The sequence below is a fragment of the Bos indicus genome, chromosome X (genome assembly GCF_029378745.1).
Source record: "Bos indicus isolate NIAB-ARS_2022 breed Sahiwal x Tharparkar chromosome X, NIAB-ARS_B.indTharparkar_mat_pri_1.0, whole genome shotgun sequence".
Classification (NCBI taxonomy): domain Eukaryota; kingdom Metazoa; phylum Chordata; class Mammalia; order Artiodactyla; family Bovidae; genus Bos; species Bos indicus.
Genome location: NC_091789.1, coordinates 74,950,591 through 74,972,775, shown reverse-complemented (window position 1 = coordinate 74,972,775; position 22,185 = coordinate 74,950,591). Strand labels below are relative to the sequence as shown.

At 37.6% G+C, this 22,185-nt stretch overlaps 1 pseudogene; it reads left to right on the top strand.

The window, feature by feature from the left end:
* Positions 1-3,426: 3,426 nt before the first annotated feature.
* Positions 3,427-22,132, top strand: LOC139181533 (transmembrane emp24 domain-containing protein 7-like; annotated as a pseudogene).
* The last annotated feature ends 53 nt before the right edge of the window (positions 22,133-22,185 follow it).

Below are 22,185 nucleotides of genomic sequence, written 5' to 3'. Positions count from 1 at the left end.
CTTGGCACTTTGTACTCTTCATGTTAAAATAACCTTGTGTGACAGGTATTATTTTTATATTACCAGTGAAGAAGGAAATTTAAGGAGATTGATAACCTATTCTAAATCACACTCTTGGAATCAGATATGACTTGCTCAAAAGTTCAGATTTTTAACCATGACTAACACTGAACTTATTCTCCTTGGACTACACACTCAGAATTCTTACTAGCAGCAGTAGTCCATGACAAAATGATTATCAACTTTTAAAGCATGACGACCTGCATATAATTAACAACATGCTATACTTGCATATCAGGTTATCATCACAGATTATAACCTGGAATTTAGTGTTGCTCAACATTTTCAAATTCTGAGTGGAAACAGCTTATACTTACAGAGAAGTCTCAAAAGGGGACTGTTTCCTTTGGATGCTTTTCAGTCTATTGCTGGCTTAAGCAAAACCACCAGAGAAAGGTGAATATTGACTAATGAATTACTTTATTTTGACCTGGTATAGCTCAATAACTTGTGGGGAAGATCACTTTGGAATTACATGATTCCAATTTACAATAAGCATCAATTACAATAAGCAACATTGTATTTACATCAATTTACAATAAGCAACATTATTAGAAATAGGCCTGAAGAAACCTGTCACTCTGCTTACTGTGAAGATGCTGTTGACAATATCCCTCACAACATACTTTTCAAAAATGCTAATAAAAAGACTAATTTTATGATCTTGCCATGCCATGCTCAGTTTTTTCAGTCGTGTCTGACTCTGGGAGCCTATGACCTGTAGCCCACCAGCCTCCTTTATCTAGGGAATTTTTCAGGCAAGAATACTGGAGTTGATTCCCATGCCCTCTTCTAGAGGATCTTCCCAATGCAGGGATCGAACCCACGTCTCCTGCATCTCCTGCATTGCAGATTTTTTTTTTTTTTTTTTTGCAGCTGAGCCACTGGGGAAGTCCTTTCTGATCTTAGTAGCAAATTTTTTTTTCCTGATATTAGTAGCAATAGCTCTACTTCTTAGCAACTGGTCTATATTTGTTGTTTAGACAATGTGAATCATACAACTGATGGTATTTCCTTCTTTGCATTGAAAGTTTAAAATTTCAGAATCTAATTTCTAGTTCATGTTTGCAAATGTGAAGAAGTCTTCAGACATTAATTTTTAATGCTAACTGCATTCATTCTTTTTGAAGTCACTGCTGTCTCTATTTCCAGAGCCATAAACTCTTTCCAAGCTTCACAGAGTCAGTATGTATAGTCACTACAACTATGGCATCTACAGTTAGATTGTCTGAGTTTGAATCTATTTTCTGTCACTTACTATGTGAACATGAGCAAGGTATTTCCTTACTCTGTACCTCAGTTTCTGCATTTATTGAGTGAACATATAGTACTTAACTCCTAGTTTTTATGAGTATTATTAATATATTGAAGTAATATATGTAAGGTGCTTAGAACAGAGCCTGAAACTCAGTACCACCATGTTGTGTAATTCAGAGGATACCATCTACATAGAAGGCTGTATTGCCTCTTAGATTTGGACAGTATGGTGGCTCCACTGATACACAGTGAGTGTCATATACATATTAGACAGTTATTGTTATCACATGCTACTAAGGCAAGGTTTTATTGGAAAACATAGAATTTCACCTATTTTGCTGTCTCTGTTTCCACAGAGGAAGGTGGATGTGTAAAAACTTGGCTTTCTAAAATATTCATACGTCTAAATAGAGCCAGCTGTAATCCATTTTTGTTTGTTTTCTGCTAGGTGAGTGACATGTTAGCAGCATGTGATATCCAAGTATTATATGTAAATATGCTAGGTAAGCCATTTCATCAGACTTGTTTTTCTAACTTTAGACAGCAAATACAGTATAAGGAAACTTTTCATTTGATATTTACCCACAAACTTTCTTAAGGGTTTTAAATGATTCTAATGAAAGGGTTGTATGGAATTAGGGTTAACATTTCAGATTCTTTGTTTTAAACTCTCGTTTCAAATTGAGAAGATGTTTAAAAGTTTAAAGTCAAATAAGCATATACTTCCAACTTGCATCTACCACCACCATCAATACTACCTTCTTTAATTTGTCTTCTTTAAACTAAAAAACTGCCTGACAATAATCATCTCAAATGACAGAAACATGAGAATGCAGAAGAAGATTTGGAGGTTTTTTAAAAAAAAAAATCGTGAATGCCAAGATATTAAAATAAAAATAAATATACATATTATTAATTTTAGTGATATAATAGTTCCACTTCAGATGAAAGTGGATTTTAGAGAACAGAATTTTCTGTTTAGAAGACAGAATAGATCTAGTGACTGGTCTCACAGGTTTGCAGGCAAACACACAAGTCTCATAATTTCCAAAAGATATTCCATTTTTTAGAAAGCAGAGAAGGAAAAGTTATAGTAGAAGGGATAATTGTACTCTCATCTCTTTGTATTGATAGGGTAATCTAAAAGTATTGCAAAGGGAGGGGCAAAGGACCATTCGGCTTTACTTTCAGTAAAAATGAACTTTTAATTGGTTGAATGTGAGCTGCTATCTTCAATTTGTTCCTGGCTTATAAATATTAGAACAGTTCCTCTGTCTACCTTTTTCAAGATCAGAAGTCAACAATTGGCTACCTCACTTTTTCAGTCAAATTGCCAATTTTTTTCTCCATAAATCTCAAGACCCTCCCACATTGTCTACTCCACTTTCAATAAAAGAAAAACCAAAGAAGCCAAAATAAAGCATTTCAAAACCCAGTTTACCCACAAGTCCAGGGAAACTGCCTAACTCATTGCTCTAAATCTTAAACTAGGAAACTCTGTGGAAAAATTATTCCATGTAGGAGTTTTGGTCATTGAATATGATTCCTATCCTAAAGCCTCAGAGTAGCATATCAACATCCCACGTGCTCAGGTTCAAAAGAAATAAAGTAAATCAAGGAATACCATGATGTCACCATTTACTTCTGCAATATGATGCATTTGTTCCTTCTCCAAATATTTATTGATTATTTATTGCATTCAAAACACTGGTAAGCAGGCTGAGTTCGTGGTCTCTATCTCCTAAGAGTAAAAACAGATCTCACACTTAAATAGACAATCTGGTTGACTGTTGATTCAATTTTGCTTAAACTCATTGAAATAAAAAAACATATAATTGAAGGATGTGTTTTCTTTGAAAAGAAGATCTCAGCATGGGCCACACTGTGTTCCTCTAAAATTAAATGTTGAAGTCCTAACTTGAGGTTCATTATAATATAAACTTACTTGGAGATAGGGTCTTTATCATGCTAAAATGAGGCCACTACAGTTCGCCCCAATTTAATATGACCTGTGTCCTTACAAAAAGGGAAAATTTGGAGACAGGATTATACACAGAAAGAACATTATGTGGATATATAAACAGCCACCTATAAGCCAAAGAGAGAGGCATGGAACAGAACTTTTGCTCACATTCCTCAGGAAGAACCAATCCTGCTGATACCTTGTGCTCTAGAACTGTTGATACAGTGAGTTGTTGTTTAAGCCACCTAGTTTATGGTACTTTGTTACAGAAGCCTGAGTAAACTAATAAAATCAGTTCAACAGTTCATAATTATGCAGAAGCCTGTTTTCAACCTATCTAGAAGTATATACACAACGTATATATATTCACACACAAACACATAAATACACCTTGAGGAAACTTAAGGCAGAACTAATTAGCATGCCTCTGAAAATGAACACTCCCGTTTTATTTTTTATCAAAAATTAATAATGACTAATACTATAAAGGGATAAAAGCAACTGTATTAAAGAAGTTCAAGAAATGGTTTGTATTATCAATGCTAAATTACTCTGGACAGTTACTGAAGATCTATGTGAATGTCAAAATCAGCATTATGAAAAATAAATTAAATGGAAAAATGCTACAACAGACCCAGGCGCTGGCTGTTTAGGGAATCGCATTCTCAAGGCTATGTTATTCTCTGGCCCACGTGTAATCCATGCATGGTGGCATGGAATTTTTTAACAGCAAAATTCCAGTCAGCCAAGTGTGTAATTTGAACCTCAACTGTTCCATAAATGTAAGAAGAGGAGAAAGGGGTACATTTTATATTTAACTGAAAAACATTAATGTTACTATAGATTAAATAACTTCTGAGTTATTCAGGGGAGATTCTTTGAGATAGCACTCAAATTAGAAATTATTTGTTTTGTTTTTTTTCAATCACAAGTTAGGTACATTTCTAAAACAATAATGCAAATATCAGGTATATTTATAAAGCAGAAGTGCAAGTACACATATCTATAAAATTAAATATGCCTGCATATACCCATACATGTTATAGGACATTTTATGATTATAATGTTCTTTAACATGTTGAAAGTTTTGAACTGTGTGTGTGTGTGTGTATGTGTGTGTAAGAAGGTCTTACAATTTCCAATGAAGAAATTCAAGCACTTCAGGGAGGTCACAGTTTATGTTCTTAATCAGTAACCACCAAAATTATTAGTGAACCTTTGAGATGAAGGGCTGGGAAGAAGTTCAGAATGGGTTGAAAGCAATTTAGGATGGTAGGACGAGGTTGATGACATATTATTTATGAAAGAAAATTCCTTAAAGGGACAATATAGGTCAAAGGATACTGAGCAATTGGTGAATTCCAGATAATCTATCACTCAGCAGTCAGAATACATATTGACTTTTCCTGCTTCTTTCTAGGTACACCCCTGCAAAAAGCATCAGGAAGAATTGAGTAGGAAGGATGGCAAATAATTTAAGTAGTTTAGAGTTGTTTAGAATTTTCTGGACTTCAGTCTTAAGCTGAAGTCTCATTGCAATATTGCCCTCTGAAAAATTTTCTCACAAATACATTTCTAGCCTAGACAAGAAACTTAATTTAATAACTGTGGATGTATTTATCTGTACTTGGAATTTTCTGTACCTTACTTAGTTGCAGTAACAAGTTAATATTTTCTTCTTATAATAATATTATATCTGTCATATGTTGAGTACCAGGTAATATTATAAACTTCATATTTAATCTTAAAAAAAAAAAAACCTCTGCAAGGTAGGTGATATTGTTTTCATTTTACAAAGATCCTGTGGGTATAAGGGTAAAAGTATATGATATATTTTGGATTCAAACCCAATCAGGTTGAATTCAATGCTATGCTATTTCATTTACAGTATAAGTGGTTGGATTTGAATTTGTGACCTATTTTTTAAAATGTGCCCTGCTTTATTTTTTTTTAACAATTTATATATATATATATATAGTCCCTTCCAAAATTCTGTGTTTCAGCAGGCTTTACTGACACATAATTTTTCCTTTGGATTATTAAATGGAGTATATATTGTCAACATAAGTTAGGGGACATTAGCCATCCATTTAAGAAACTCAAATGTCTTCCTTCCCAGCTTTTTCCTGGTCCTAGGTCCTCAGCACGCCTCACCCACACCCAATGGATCACTTCTGATCCCTAATATCTCCAAGGCTCAGAGAGACTGCAGTGTGTCTTTGTGGGACATCCACAAGGGGCAAAGGTCTGTTGTGCACCAGTTGATGCAGACCTGACCCTAGTCTCCCCACAGCTCTGTTAAGGAGCCACCATAGCCTCTCAGGATGCCCTGGATGATGACAGCACCGAGCTAGGTGGCTGCTGCAGGTCACTTGGGGCACTGCTGGGTGGTGGAGCCTTCCTGGGGGCATATAGATTAACTTCAAACTGCCTGGCTATGCCCAGTAGTGCCTCTATAGGACATCATGCATGGCACCAAGTGCACTCTAGAGTTCCAGGCAATTGCTGGCAGTCACTATGATGTAATTTGTCAATCTGGAGATCCTTATCACAATGCTTTATACAAAGTGAAGAAACAGCCTTCTAAAATGGGACATACAAATTTTGAATCAAGGATGAACATTCTGCTTTCACACATAAAAATGTGTATTTTGATTTTGAAGTCAGAAAACACCCACCTTTGTTTCCTAGTGATAGCTGAGTCAGTGCTCTCAGCCAGATGGAATCTGCCTCTGTTTCAACTCAAGAAACTTTAAAGTCTGTCATTGACTTTCAGACTTATTTACTTTTGAGAGAAGTTCAAGGCCTAAGCCAACCAAGGATCTAAATGGCCTTGGATTGTAGAGGCCTGCATTCTTGCTGGTAATTAGCATAGGGCAGGTATTTCTTCTGAAAAGTTTTTTCTCAGATAAAAGAACTACTAGTATTGGAGAAGGCAATGGCACCCCACTCCAGTACTCTTGCCTGGAAAATCCCATGGACAGAGGAGCCTGGTGTGCTGCAGTCCATGGGGTCGTGAAGAGTTGGACATGACTGAGCGACTTCCCTTTTACTTTTCACGTTCATGCATTGGAGAAGGAAATGGCAACCCACTCCAGTATTCTTGCCTGGAGAATCCCAGGGACGAGGGAGCCTGGTGGGCTGCCATCTATGGGGTCACACAGAGTTGACACAACTGAAGTGACTTAGCAGCAGCAGTGTTGGATCATAACTAGTTTTTAAGAATTGATGCACCCTAACCAATGGAATGTTGCTGATCTTTAATTTTAGGTATGGAAGAACTTACTACTGGCAATTTTTAAATTTTTTTTAATTTAAATTTATTTATTTTAATTAGAGGCTAATTACTTTACAATATTGTATTGGTTTTGCCAAACATCAACATGAATCTGCCACGGGTATACACATGTTCCCAATCCTGAACCCCCTTCCCACCTCCCCATACCATCCCTCTGGCTGATCCCAGTGCACCAGACCAAAGCATCCTGTATCCTGCATCGAACCTGGACTGGCGATTTATTTCTTATATGATATTATACATGTTTCAATGCCATTCTCCCAAATCATTACCCCCTCCCTCTCCCACAGAGTCCAAAAGACTGTTCTATACATCTGTGTCTCTTTTGCTGTCTCGCATACAGGGTTATCGTTACCATCTTTCTAAATTCCATATATATGCTTTAGTATACTGTATTGGTGTTTTTCTTTCTGGCTTACTTCACTCTGTATAATCGGCTCCAGTTTCATCCACCTCATTAGAACTGATTTAAATGTATTATTTTTAATGGCTGAGTAATACTCCATTGTGTATATGAACCACAGCTTTCTTATCCATTCATCTGCTGATGGACATCTAGGTTGCTTCCATGTCCTGGCTATTATAAACAGTGCTGTGATGAACATCGGGGTACACATGTCTCTTTCAATTCTGGTTCCCTCAGTGTGTATGCCCAGCAGTGGGATAGCTGGGTCATATGGCAGTTCTATTTCTAGTTTTTTTAAGGAATCTCCACACTGTTCTCCATAGTGGCTGTATTAGTTTGCATTCCCAGCAACAGTGAAAGAGGGTTCCCTTTTCTCCACACCCTCTCCAGCATTTATTTTTTCTAGACCTTTGGATAGCAGCCATTCTGACTGGCATGAAATGGTACCTCATTGAGGTTTTGATTTGCATTTCTCTGACAATGAGTGATGTTGAGCATCTTTTCATGTGTTTGTTATCCATCTGTATGTCTTCTTTGCAGAAATGTCTATTTAGTTCTTTGGCCCATTTTTTGATTGGGTCGTTTATTTTTCTGGAATTGAGCTGCAGCAGTTGCTTGTATATTTTTGAGATTAGTTGTTTGTCAGTTGCTTCATTTCCTATTATTTTCTCCCATTCTGAAGGCTGTCTTTTCAACTTGCTTATAGTTTCCTTTGTTGTGCAGAAGCTTTTAAGTTTCATTAGGTCCCATTTATTAATTTTTGCTTTTTTCCCCCAGTATTCTGGGAGGTGGGTCATAGAGGATCCTGCTGTGATGTATGTTGGAGAGTGTTTTGCCTATGTTCTCCTCTAAGAATTTTATAGTTTCTGGTCTTACATTTAGATCTTTAATCCATTTTGAGTTTCTTTTTGTGTACGGTGTTAGAAAGTGTTCTAGTTTCATTCTTTTACAAGTGGTTGACCAGTTTTCCCAGAACGACTTGTTAAAGAGATTGTCTTTTCTCCATTCGATATTCTTCCCTCTTTTGTCAAATATAAGGTGTCCATAGGTGCACGGATTTATCTCTGGGCTTTCTATTTTGTTCCATTGATCTATATTTTTGTCTTTGTGCCAGACAATACTGTCTTGATGACTGTGGCTTTGTAGTAGAGCCTGAAGTCAGGCAAGTTGATTCCTCCAGTTCGAATCTGCTTTCTCAAGATTGCTTTGTCTATTTGAGGTTTTTTGCATTTCCATACAAACTGTGAAATTATTTGTTCTAGCTCTCTGAAAAATACCGTTGGTAGCTTGATAGGGATTTCATTGAATCTATAGATTGCTTTGGGTATTATACTCATGTTCACTATATTGATTCTCCCAATCCATAAACATGATATATTTCTCTATCTATTAGTGTCCTCTTTGATTTCTTTCACCAGATTTTTATAGTTTTCTATATATAGGTCTTTTGTTTCTTTAGGTAGATATATTCCTAAGTATTTTATTCTTTTCGTTGCAAAGGTGAATAAGATTTTTTTCCTTAATTTCTCTTTCTATTTTCTCATTAGTGTATAGGAATGCAAGGGATTTCTGTGTGTTGATTTTATATCCTGCAACTTTACTATATTCATTCATTAGCTCTAGTAATTTTCTGGTGGAGTCTTTACGTTTTTCTATGTAGAGGATCATGTCATCTGCAAACAGTGAGAGTTTTACTTCTTTTCCAATTTGGGCTCCTTTTATTTCTTTTTCTGCTCTGATTTTTGTGGCCAAAACTTCCAAAACTATGTTGAATAGTAGTGGTGAAAGTGGGCACCCTTGTCTTGTTCCTGACTTTAGGGGAAATGCTTTCGTTTTTAAAAACCTTATTCATAAACTTGTTTGTGGGGGATGCACAGTGTATAGCCTCAAACTTTAAAAAGGACACTTCAAATTTACACAGGTAAAAAAATCTTCAGGACTTATTTTGGGCTATTCATAAATTCAACACCAAAGATTTACTTTTTCCTTGGTTGTTTATATCTATTCTTCTGTACACTAAACTTTGGTATTTTTATTCCTTTTAGCCATTTAAAAGTACTTTACTTATAGTTTGTGCATATTTTTAAAACCTTAGATTTAATGTCTAAATGTATTGTGAAGGAAGATAACTGACTTTTAACTGTTTATAAGAAATAAAACTTTGTTTTTAAGGAAACTGAATCTGACTAATTATATTCTTTTTTACCCCAATACTTTTCATAAAAAGTTTATTTTATGATTTTATTTTTATATATATTCATGTAAATGCAAAGCTTTTGGGACACACACAAACTCACACACCCCTGAAGACACATGGCTCTATTTGATATTTGGCAGATATCATATTATTTTTTCAAATGTTTTTATGATTAAAACACATCTTTCCTAGTATGCGATCCCATGTGAATTTTAATATTATTTTTTTATTGAGAATTCTATTTTATTTATTTATTTTTTCAGATGCCTTGAACTTGCTTTATTTATTATTATTATTATTATTTACTTTACAATATTTTATTGGTTTTGCTATACATCAATATGCATCCGCCATGAGTGTACACATGTTCCCTGTCCTGAACCCCCCTCCCACCTCCCTCCCCATATCATACCTCTGGGTCATCCCAGTGCACCAGCCCCAAGCTTCCTGTATCCTGCATCCAACCTGGATTGGAGATTCATTTCTTATATGATATTATACATGTTTTAATGCCATTCTCCCAAATCATCCCCCCCTCTCCCACAGAGTCCAAAATACTGTTCTATACATCTCTGTGTCTTTTGCTGTCTCACATACAGGGTTGTCGTTACCATATTCCTAAATTCCATATATATATTCTAAACCCAATTCTCCACTGATTAATTTTATGTGGAAAACTGATCACAGAAATGTTATTAAAAAAGAAAAAGAAATGTTATTTAATATTGATATAATTTTAAGTTCATATATCATGGTTTATTTCTAACAAGCTTAGAAAATGTCACATTTTTGTTACAGGAGGTCTATTCCATGATTTATAACAAGATATGTTTTTTTTTAATTCATAAATAATTCTTATCAAACAAAAAATAGTATGTTTAAATAAAATATTATATTTTATACAAGCCTGAAAATCAGATTGTTATAACAGGTAGAATATTTACAGGATAAAATTTAAGACACTTCAGTGGGGGAAAAATGAATGAAAAATTTTTTACTGAGTTATCCGCACACATCACATTTTCAGTATTTTTACCAAGAAAGAGGTGATCCATTTCATTTTAACATTGTAATTGACTGGTTCTTGCTCTTATGTGAATTTCATGTCTTTAAGTAATTCCAGTTAAAATCCATAGCTGTAATGTAATATTAGTATGGTAAAAGTGTCATACACTTTATCTTCAAGGGTGTGATGCACTGAGAAGTTAGTTTCTTTGTATTTTTTCTTTTTTTTTTTTGTCTTACACGTGGAATTTCTACAGTCTCTAGTTAGCAGCCCTAAGATGATCTAAAATTTTAGACTATTGTGTGTGATTTTTATTTGATAATCCGTACTGACACTAATATATTTAATGAGTATTAAATAATGCATATTTTGTACTATAGGGTTTGCACTATGTCTGCATTTTGAAACATATAGATAGAAATGATTGAAAAAAGACTTTGTTCCAAGTATTATGGAATAGAATATGAGATGATGTAAAATTCCATAGGTGTTTAAAGCTTTTCTCATGTTAAAAATAATTTGCAACTGCTTTTGTCCTGCTTCTTTCCCTCACCCTAAAGTGCTGAGTAATGACTGTAATATTTTAGAAACTTTGATATGTGTACTATAGAACACTGATGGGATAGCACCTACCACTACCAACTAGAAGTTAATTCTAAATTAAAAGCATGTACACTTTAGCATGTAAGAGCAAAACAAAATCAAGTTTTCTGGCTTCTTATTTTCTAATGCCACAGTGTATCAAGGAGTGAAAATGTTTTCAAAATTTAATTCTAAAATTTTGAGGACAAAATTACTTTTCCTTAAACAATATTATTCAATGAATTCAGTTCAGTTCAGTCGATCAGTCATGTCCAACTCTTTGTGACCCCACGGACTGCAGCATGCCAGGCTTCCCTGTCCATCACCAAATCCTGGAGCTTGCTCAAATTCATGTCCATTGAGTCAGTGATACTATCCAATCATCTCATCCTCCATCATCCCCTTTTCCTCCTGCCTTCAATCTTTCCCAGCATGATGGTATTTTCCAGTGAGTCAGTTGTTTGCATCAGGTGGCCAAAGTATTGGAGCTTCAGCTTCAGCATCAATCATTCCAATGAATATTCAGGACTGATTTTCTTTAGGATGGACTGGTTGGATCTCCTTGCAGTCCAAGGGACTCTCAATAGTCTTCTGCAACACCACAGTTCAAAAGCATCAATTATTTGATGCTCAGCTTTCTTTATGGTTCAAATCTCACATCCATACATGAAAACTGTAAAAACCATAGCTTTGACTTGATGGACCTTTGTTGGCAAAGTAATGTCTCTGCTTTGTAATATGTAGTCTAGGTCGGTCTAAATTTTTCTTCCAAGGGAAGCGTCTTTTAATTTCATGGCTGCAGTCACTATCTGCAGTGATTTTGGAGCCTAAGAAAATAAATATCTGTCACTGTTACCATTATTTTCCCATATATTTGCAAAGAAGTGATGCAACTTGATGCCATGATCTTTGTTTTTTGAATGTTGAGTTTGAAGCCAACTTTTTCACTCTCCTTTCAATTTCATCAAGAGGCTTTTTAGTTCCTCTTCACTTTCTGCCATAAGGGTGATGTCATCTGCATATCTGAGGTTACTGATATTTCTCCCGGCAATCATAATTCCAGCTTGTGCTTCTCCTAGCCCAGCATTTCTCAAGATGCACTCTGTATATAAGTTAAATAAGCAGGGTGACAATATGGAGGCTTGACGTACTCCTTCTCTGAATTAAAAATTTGTGCAGATTTATCTATTGGGGATCTTGTATTGAAGTTTCCTGCAATTTTACAAATGTCCCTATATATTTAGATTTCAAATTTTTAAATACTGTTAACAGATTAATAAGCATGTTGTTTTAATTGTTGTTGTCACCCAGTAGTGTCTGACTCTTTGCAGCTCCATGGACTGCAGCATGCCAAGTTTCCCTGTCCATCACAATTCCCCGGAGTTTGCCCAAGTTCATGTTTATCACATTAGTGATGCCATTCAGCCATCTCATCCTCTGATGCCCTCTTCTCCTTCTGCCCTCAATCTTTCCCAGCATCATGGACTTTCTATTGAGTCCTCTGTTCACATAAGATGACCAAAATATTGGCGCTTCAGCTTCAGCATCAGTCCTTCCAGTCAATATTCAAGGTTCATCTCCCTTAAGACTGACTGGTATGATTTCCTTGCTGCCCAAGGGACTTTCAGGAGTCTTCTCCAGCACCATAGTTCAAAGGCATTGATTCTTTGGTGTTCTGCCTTCTTTACAGTCCAGCTCTCACAACCATATGTGGCTACTGTGAAGACTACAGCTTTGACTATACAGACCTTTGTTGGCAGAGTAATGTCTCTTCTTTACAACACACTGTCTAAATTTGTCATCATGTTTTTGCCAAAAACCAATCATCTTCCAATTTCATGGCTTGAGTCACTGTCCACAATGATCTTGGAAACCAGGAAGAGGAAATCTGTCACTACTTCCATGTTTTCCCCCTCCACTTGCCATGCATTAATGGAGCCAGATGCCATGATCTTAGCTTTTTAATATTTAGTCTTAAGCCAGTTCCTTCACTCTCTTCCTTCACCCTCATCAAGTGGCTCTTTAGTTTCTCTTTGCTTTCTGCCATTAGAGGGATATCATCTACATATCTGTGGTTGTTGATGTTTCTCCTGCTTATATTGATTCTAGTTTGTAACTCATCCAGACCAGAATGTCTCATGACGTGCTCAGCCTATAGGTTAAACAAGCAGGGTGACAACAGACAGCCCTGTCTTACTCCTTTCTCTATCTTGAATCAATCAGTTGTTCCATACAGGGTCCTAGCTGTTGCTTTTTTCACCCACATACAGGTTTCTCAGAAGACAATTAAAATGGTCTGGTAATCCCATCTCTGTAAGAGCTTTCCACAGTTTGTCATGATCCACATAGTCAAAAATTTTAGCTTAGTTGATGAAACAGAGATAGATGTTTTTCTGAAATTCCCTTGATTTCTGAAATTTCCTTGATTTCCCCAGTGAAAGCTAGCAACTTGATCGCTAATTCCTCTTTCTTTCCTAAACCCAACCTGGATGTTTGGAAGTTCTTGATTTGCATTATGCTGAAGCTTATCATGCAAAATTTTAAGCAAAATTTTACGCACAACCTTACTAGCATCTGAGATGCTAATAAGCATGAGCATATGTTAAATGTCCTTCTCTGGTTGCCTGTCTGCTCTATTGTGTTCAGTTATTTAAACCATACTTAAGTACAGTCGGGTATCATAGGTATGTTGAGTTTGGCATAGATGATATAGTTATTTAATCGGTGCTTATCAAAATGTCAAGATATTAGCCTATTACCACAAATAACTTGTAATGAAATTACTGAGATATATTGGGTTGATCAAAAGATTCATTTGGGTTGTCTATAGCATTTTATGGGAAAACCCAAACAAACTTTTAAGCCACCACAACAGTAAATTTTTTCAAATTATCACTGTTCAGTTCAGTTCAGTCATTTCCAACTCTTTGCAATCCTATGGACTGCAATGCCATCCAACCATCTCATCCTCTGTCATCCCCCTTTCAATCTTTCCCAGCATAAGGGTCATTTCAAACGAGTCAATTCTTCATATCAGGTGGCCAAAGTATTGGGGCTTCAGCTTCAGCATCAGTAGCTCTAATGAATATTTAGGACTGATTCCCTTTAAGATTGACTGGTTGGATCTCCTTGCAGTCCTAGGGACTCTCAAGAGCCTTTTCCAACACCACAGTTTAAAAGCATCAATTATTCGGTGCTCAACTTTTTTATGGTCCAACTGTCACATTCATACATGACTACAGGAAAAACCATAGCTTTGACTAGAAGGACCTTCATTGGCAAAATAATGCTTTCTTTAAAAAAAAAAAAGTATTAAAAAGTAAATATTTTTAATAAGATGTCTAGGTTGGTCATAGTTTTTCTCCCAAGGAGTGAGTGTCTTTCAATTTCATGGCTGAAGTCACCATCTGCAGTGATTTTGGAGCCCCCCAAAATAAAGTCTATCACTGTTTCCATTGTTTCCCCATCTATTTGTCATGAAGTGATGAGACTAGATGCCATGATCTTTGTTTTTTGAATGTTGAGTTTTAAGCCAACTTTTTCACTCTCCTCTTTCACTTTCATCAAGAGGCTTCTTTGCTTTCTGCCATAAAGGTGGTATCATCTGCATATCTGAGGTTATTGACAATTCTCCCAGCAATCTTGATTTCAGCTTATGCTTCACCTAGCCAGCATTTCTCATATTGTTCTATGCATATAAGTTAAATAAACAGGATGACAATATACAGCTTTGACATACTCCTTTCCCAAATTGGAACCAGTCCATTGTTCCATATCTGGTTCTAACTGTTGCTTTTTAACCTGCATACAGATTTATCAGGAGTCAGGCAAGGTGATCTGGTATTCCCATCTCTTGAAGAATTTTCCACAGTTTGTTGTGACCCACACAGTCAAAGGCTTTGGCATAGTTAATAAAGCAGAAGTAGATGTTTTTTCTGGAATTCTCTTGTTTTTTCAATGATCCAGTGGATGCTGGCAATTTGATCTCTGGTTCCACTGACTTTTCTAAGTCCAGCTTGAACATCTGGAATTTCACAGTTCACGTGTTGTTGAAGCTTCATGTGGATGATTTTGAGCATCATTTTGCTAGTGTGTCAAATGAGTGTGATTGTGTGGTAGTTTGAACATTCTTTGGCATTACCTTTCTTTGGAATTGAAATTAAAACTGACTTTTTTAAGTCCTGTGGACACTGCTGAGTTTTCCAAAATTGCTGGCATATTTAGTACAGCACTTATTATCACTGTTAATTTGTTATTAAAAATAGTACAGACATACTACATCCAGCTTGTATCTAGCTGGTTAAAGTTTGGTAGCTGTCTATATTCAGTTGGGTATGTATCTATAAAGCAGAGAATATCTAATCAGACATTGAAAAAAAAAAAAAGCCTCCAGAGTCTTGACTGTTTTTTTTTCTTTTATCAGTTTTGCAAAGACTGTACTAGGAGTGGCCCAAAAAAGCTTCCATTCTGGTCCAAGAAGAAACTTTCCTTACTGACATCACAAAGACTCTACTAAGAGTGGCCCAAAAAAGCCTCCATTCCAGTCCCAGAAGAAACTTTCCCTACTGAAATCAGATTACTGGAAACCTATCCAGCTGGGTAATTTTGAAGAATGATAGGCCAATCCTAGTTCTCAATAGGCTACTAAGTCTTTCTCAGCAACTGCTCCAGATGTCTTCTGGAACAATGTGGTTACCTCAAATGTAGGCATAAAAAGTTTCCAGAAGATATTTGTGTATAAACTCCATTTTAACCAACATCGAGGTATTACTCTAAGGAACAAATATCCCATCTTGTTTCAGGAGAAGAAAGTCAGTGAGAGGTTATTTCAGAAAGTTATTCATAAGGGCCCTTTGGTGATATTAGTTTAACTTAAAGGAAAAATCAAAGTTGACAAGGTCAACTCTCTCCTCCTCTTAAGACAAAACTTCAAGGGACTCAGTTTTCTTCAGAAATAGGTCTTTTTAGTTTCCTTTCTTTCCTATTTATGAGAACTAAGAGGGTTTCTGGGAAAGAAGTGGCTCCCTTGTCATCTCTCTTTATAACAAACTTAGAGCTTATAAATGACCCTTCCAAAAGGCTGGGGGCCTGCTTGCTGGAAGCCTTAACTCTCACTGGTACACTCTTCAAGCCATAAATAAATAGGAGACCAATGTTTCAAGTCTGTAGTGGGCCTGGCAGAACAAACTGACCAGCATTCCCAGCCTGGGCCCCAGCTGTTTAGATATACATTTTTAACCTGACATTTTCTGTACAAACCAAACTTCCCTATACAATTGTTTTCGTGCCTAATACCCACTCATGTGCTGATCTGATTTCAGCTAACAAAACTGCCTTTATTAAAGATCAATGTAAAAAAAAAAAAAAAGAATCATTTGGAAAATTTTGCAACTCAAGTGAAAATCACCATTATAGGATCTGTTTATTGCAACACTCTGTGATCCTAATATAAGGATCCATTATCTGACTTAGGAGAACCCAGGAGACATTTCCTTGCTTTTAATGAGTGGTATGACTCCTTGTATTGAGTGTAGTAACTATAATAGCCTTCGACATTTCCATTTATGTATGTTCTTGTTGCTGGAAATATCAGAGCTAAATTAAATGAAAAACTGCCACAAATTTCCATTCTTCTTTATGTTTTCAGTCTCTTAAGTTTAATCTTAAACTTTCATTATAATATATGATATCATTATTGCAAATCATTTCAAACTTTTTATGAAATTTTAAAGTAGAAAAAAAAAGAAATATTAAAGTAGATAAGGATATAAATTATGTGAGTGAATGAAAGTTGCTTAGTCATGTCTGACTCTTTGCAACCCAACAGACTGTAGCCCACCAGGCTCCTTTGTCCATGGAATTCTCCAGGAAAGAACAGTGGAGTGAGTTGCCATTTCCTTCTCCAGGGGATCTTCCCGACCCATGATGGAACCCAGGTCTCCAGCATTGTAGGACAACTTTTACGAAAATGTGTATACATCTTCCCAAAATGAACCGCTTTTTAACAGTGGTGTTGGAGAAGACTCTTGAGAGTCCCTTGAACTGCAAGGAGATCAAACCAGTCAAGCCTAAAGGAAATCAGTCCTGAATATTCAATGGAAGAACTGATAATGGAGCTCCAATACTTTGGCCACCTGATGTGAAGAACTGACTCATTGGAAAAGACCCTGATGCTGGGAAAGATTGAAGACAGGAGAAGAAGGGGAGAACAGAGGGTGAGATGGTTGGATAACATCACTGACTTGATGGACATGAGTTTGAGCAACCTCTGGAAGTTGGCGATGGACAGGGAAACCTGGCATGCCGCAGTCCATGGGATAGCAAAGAGTCAGTCATGACTGAGTCATGGTGAATGGAACTGAACCAGAGGGCTAAGACCCACACAACAGTTCACAGACACAAACCTCTTCCACCAGGAAGCCTGTACAAGCCACTGTACCAGACTCATTCACCAGGGGCAGACACCAGAAGCAAGGAAACTATGATCCTATGACTTGCAGAACTGAGTCCACAAATACACATCAGAAACTACCTTGGGATCCACTTGTCCCTGTCCCTCGGGTGACAAGAGAGGAGTATACTGCTAAGACATATAAGACATCCCCTACAAAGTGCCACTTCTCCAAAGCCAAGAAATGTAACTAAACTACTGTATATATAAAAATACAAAAAGAAATTTGATTGAGATAACAAAGAAATATGTTCCAGACAAAGGAACAAGATAAAACCCCAGAAGAAAAACTAAGTGAAGTGAAACTAAGCAATCTACTTGATAGGGTTCTGAGTAATAATCACGAAGATGATCTAAGAATTAGGGAAAAGAATGGATGCATAATGAAATGTTACAAGAAGTTTTTAGCTAAAAGTTAAAGAAGAATACAATAACTAAAATGAAAAATACACTAGAGGGGGATTCAACAGCAGAATAAATGATGCAGAAGAAGGAATCAGTCAGCTGGAAGACACAGCGGTGGAAATCACTGCCATAGAACAGAATAAAGGAAAAAAAATAATGAGGACAGTTTAAAAGGTATCTGAGACAATGTCAAATGCACAAAAATTTACATTATAGGGGTCACATAAGGAGAAAAAAGTGAAGACAGGCCTGAGGAAAATATTTAAAAATACAATAGCTGAAAACTTCTCTAACATAGAAAAGGAAACAAGCACCCAAGTTCAAGAAGTGCAGTGTCTCATATAAGATTAACTCAAGGAGAGACACACTAAGGTGAATAGTAATCAAAATTGATAAAAATTAAAGACAAAGAAAAATAACAAAAAGGAATAAGGGAAAACCTGCAAATAACATACAAGGAAATTGCCATAAGATTATCTGCTATTTTTCAGCAGAAACACTGCAGTCCAGAAGTGGCAAAATATGTTGAAACTGATGAGAGGGAAAATCTTCAACAAGGGTGTTTTACTCAGAAAGGGTCTCATTCAGATTTGATGGAGAAATCAAAAACTTTACGTACAGGTAGACAAAAATTAAAATAATTCAACATCACCAAACCAGATTGATGACAAAAGCCAAAGTGACTACTCTAAGCAGAAAAGGAGAGGCCACAACTAGTAACAACAAAAGTTAAGGGTGGAAAATCTCACCAGTAAAGGCAAATATACAGTAAAGGTAGGAAAGAATTCACACACAAATATGATATCAAAACCAGTAATCCTTAGAGGAGAGAACAAGTGCAGAATGTTTGAAATGCATTTGAAATTGAGATGAGCAACTTAAAGCAATTATGTGTACAAATAGACTGACATATGGAAACCTCAAGGTGACAGCAAACAGAAATCTGTAAGAGATATACACACAGAAAGAAAAAAAGAGCAAATTCAACCCTCCCAACACAGCTGAAAGAACAAATAACCCCTGTGAAAAAGAGTGCAGGCAGTGAAATGAAACAACTGCACATAAACCCCATAATGCAGAGGGTGAGCACGGGGAGCCAAAACAAGTCCACACTAGTCCCGCGACACATAAACCACACCAGGAAGCTAAAACAAGAGTACACAAGCCCTGTAATGCAGAGGGTGGACCTCAGGAACTGATAGTCAAGTGTACACAGCCCTGCGATACAGAAGGTGAGTTTAGGGGGCTAAGGGAAGCCCACACAAGTCACTGCGAGGCAGAAGGACCCACACAAGCACCTACCTAGCAAGTTTTGGCCAGCAGCACAGGGCAAAACAGGGAAACAGAAGCACTGGCAATGATCCCAGGGACAAGTAGGGACCTGGCAGCCCTGCAATTATGCTGAGAGAGTCACTTTGAAGCAGCTGTGGAAATAGGTGCGCCTAACACCGTGAAAGCTAGAACGACTGCCAAAAGGCATACTGAACCCGTAGACACTCCAAAAGCTACTACTGGACTCTGCACTGCCCTTCAGAGTGATGAGATCCAGCTCCATCAACCAGAACACAAGCACAAGCTCCGCCAACCAGGAAAACATCACAGGACTCTAACCCAACCCCATCCACAGAGGCAGACTCCACAACCAGGAACTACAACCTGAAAAGCCCTTACTTTATTTTTTTTTCTTTTTCCTTTTCTTTTTCCTCTTATGAATCACAGTGTTTATTCCCCCAACATATCTCCACCTTCACACTAGTGTTTAGTTGTGTTGTGGGGTTTTCCTCTTTGTTTTTCTTGTTATTAAAAATTTAGATTCTTTCTTTTTGTAAGTCACACTGCTTATTCCCCAACATATTTCCACCATCATATTAGCATTTTGCGGTTCTGTGCAGTTTTCCTCTTTGTTTTCCTTGTTAAAAAAAAATCATTCTGGGGGTGGTCCTAAGATGGTGGAATAGGATGGGACGACCACTTTCTCCCCACAAATTCATCAAAAGAATATTTGAATGCTGAATAAACTCCACAAAACAACTTCTGAATGCTGGCAGAGGACATCAGGCACCCAGAAAAACAGCACATTTTCTTCAAAAGGAGGTAGGAAAAAATATGAAAGATAAAAAGAGAGACAAAAGAGGTAGGGATGGAGATCCATCCTGGGAAGGGAGTCTTAAAAAAGAGAGAAGTTTCCAAATACCAGGAAACACTCTCAATGGCGAGGCTGTGGAGAGCCTTGGAACTTCAGAGGGCAACATACCCGGGAGGAAAAACAAATAAATAATTAAAACCCATAGATTACATGCCCTAATGGTAACTCCCCACTGAGAAGCAGTGCAGACACCTGCACCTGCCACTAGCAAGCGGGGGCTGGGCAGGGAGGCATGGGCTGCTTTGCTTGGAGTAAGGACCAGGCTTGAATGCCCCGAGGGCAATCTGAGGAAACTAACTTGAGATAGCCACCCAGACTGTGGGATAGCTATCCCATGAAAGGCCCTAACCTAAGACACCATCAGGCCCATTCACAGAACAAAGGACTAAGCAGAGCTAGCCCGTTCACAGAACAAAGGACTAAGCAGAGCTAGCCGGCTGGGGACTGGCCCATCCCCCACTGGAGACAGGCAGGCGAGGGCAGCCAGAGCTGGAAGGGGGCAATCAGGGCCCCAGAGAGGGATCATCCACAAAACTGCAAGCAGGATTCATTCCTAACCAAGACTTCTTGGGATTCTGGACAGTCAACATCCACCAGGAGGGTCTCAGCCAGAGATCAGCTTCCCAGAAGAAGCACACGGCAAACCTGAGAAGATGTGCCAGTTGTACACTCAGAAAACCGAGCGGCAGAGATGGGGGAGGTGATAAGTCGCAGCAATTGGGCTCACCAAGCACCTGGTCACCTGAGCTGCTAGGACCCGGGAAGGGCACAAAACACAGGCCCAACCAAGTCTGTGCCTTTGTGGAGTACCCGAGAACCTGAACCTGAGCAGCTTAGACCTAGGGAGTGTATACAACCCAGGGCTGGCCTCAGGCAGTTCCTGGCAGAACAACCTAGAGCCTAAGCAGTGTAGACAGGTAAAGCACACACACTGTGAGCGGGGGCAAACCTGGTGTGGCCGAGACATTGAAAGCACACACTGGTGTTATCTGTTTGCAGTGTTCCTCTCTACCCACAGCACAACTGAACAAAGGACCTAAAAAAGTGTCCACCACCGCCCCCTTGTGTCAGGGCAGAAATTAGACACTGAAGAGACCAGGAAACAGAAGAAGCTAAAACAAACAGAGGGAACCACCTTGGAAGTGACAGGTGCAATAGACTAAAACCCTGCAGTTATCACCACTTACATAGGAAAGGGCCTATAGATCTTGAGAAGTATAAGCCAGATCAAGGAAATATCTGAAAATGAACTGACCCCACACTGTCCACAACAACACGAGAGAAAGTCCTAGATATATTTTTACTATTATCATTTTTTATTTAATTTTTTTATTTTTAAGTTCTCTATTACTCCTTTAATTTTCATTTTTATAACCTACTATTACATTGCAAAAAAGACACTATTTTTTAAAGCAAACTTCATATATATATATATATATATATATATATATATATATCAATCATAATTTTTGGTGACTTTGTTTTTTAATTTAATATTGTATTTTTGAGAATCCAACCTTTATTCTACATTTTTAATCTTTGTTTTTGGTATTTGTTATCAATTTTGTACCTTTAAGAACCCAATCTTCAGTACCCATTTTTACTCGGGAGCGAAATTACTGGCTTGACTGATCTCTCCCCCTTTGGACTCTCCTTTTTCTCCACCACATTGCCTCTATCTCCTCCCTCACCCTTCTCTTCTCTACACAACTCTGTGAATCTCTTTGTGTGTTCCAGACTGTGGAGAACACTTAGGGAACTAATTACTGGCTGGATCTGTCTCTCTCCTTTTGATTGCTCCCCCTTTATCCTCCTGGCCACCTCTATCTCCTTCCTCCCTCTTTTTTTTCCCTGTATACCTCTGTGAACAACTCTGAGTGGTCCAGACTGTGAAGAGTACATAAGGAAGTGATTACTGGCTAGCTTGTTCTCTCCTCATTTGAGTCCCTCTCTTCTCCTCCTGGTCACCTCTATCTACCTCCTCCCTCTTCTCTTCCCCATGTAACTCTGTGAACACCCCCTTGATGTCCCTCACTGTGGAGAAACTTTTCATCTTTAACCTAGATGTTTTATCATTGGTGCTGTATAGATGCAGAAGTCTTGAGGCTACTGTAATAAGACTGAAAACCAGAGGCAGGAGGCTTAAGTACAAATCCTGAGAACATCAGATAACTCTTAACTCCAGGGAACATTAATCGTGAGGAACTCATCAAACGTCTCCATACCTACACTGAAACCAAGCACCAACCAAAGGTCAACAAGTTTCAAAGCAAGACATACGATGCAAATTCTCCAGCAACACAGGAACATAGTCCTGAGTTTCAATATACAGGCTGCCCAAAGTCACACCAAACCCACTGACATCTCATAACTCATTACTGGACACTTCATTGCACTCCAGAGAGAAGAAATCC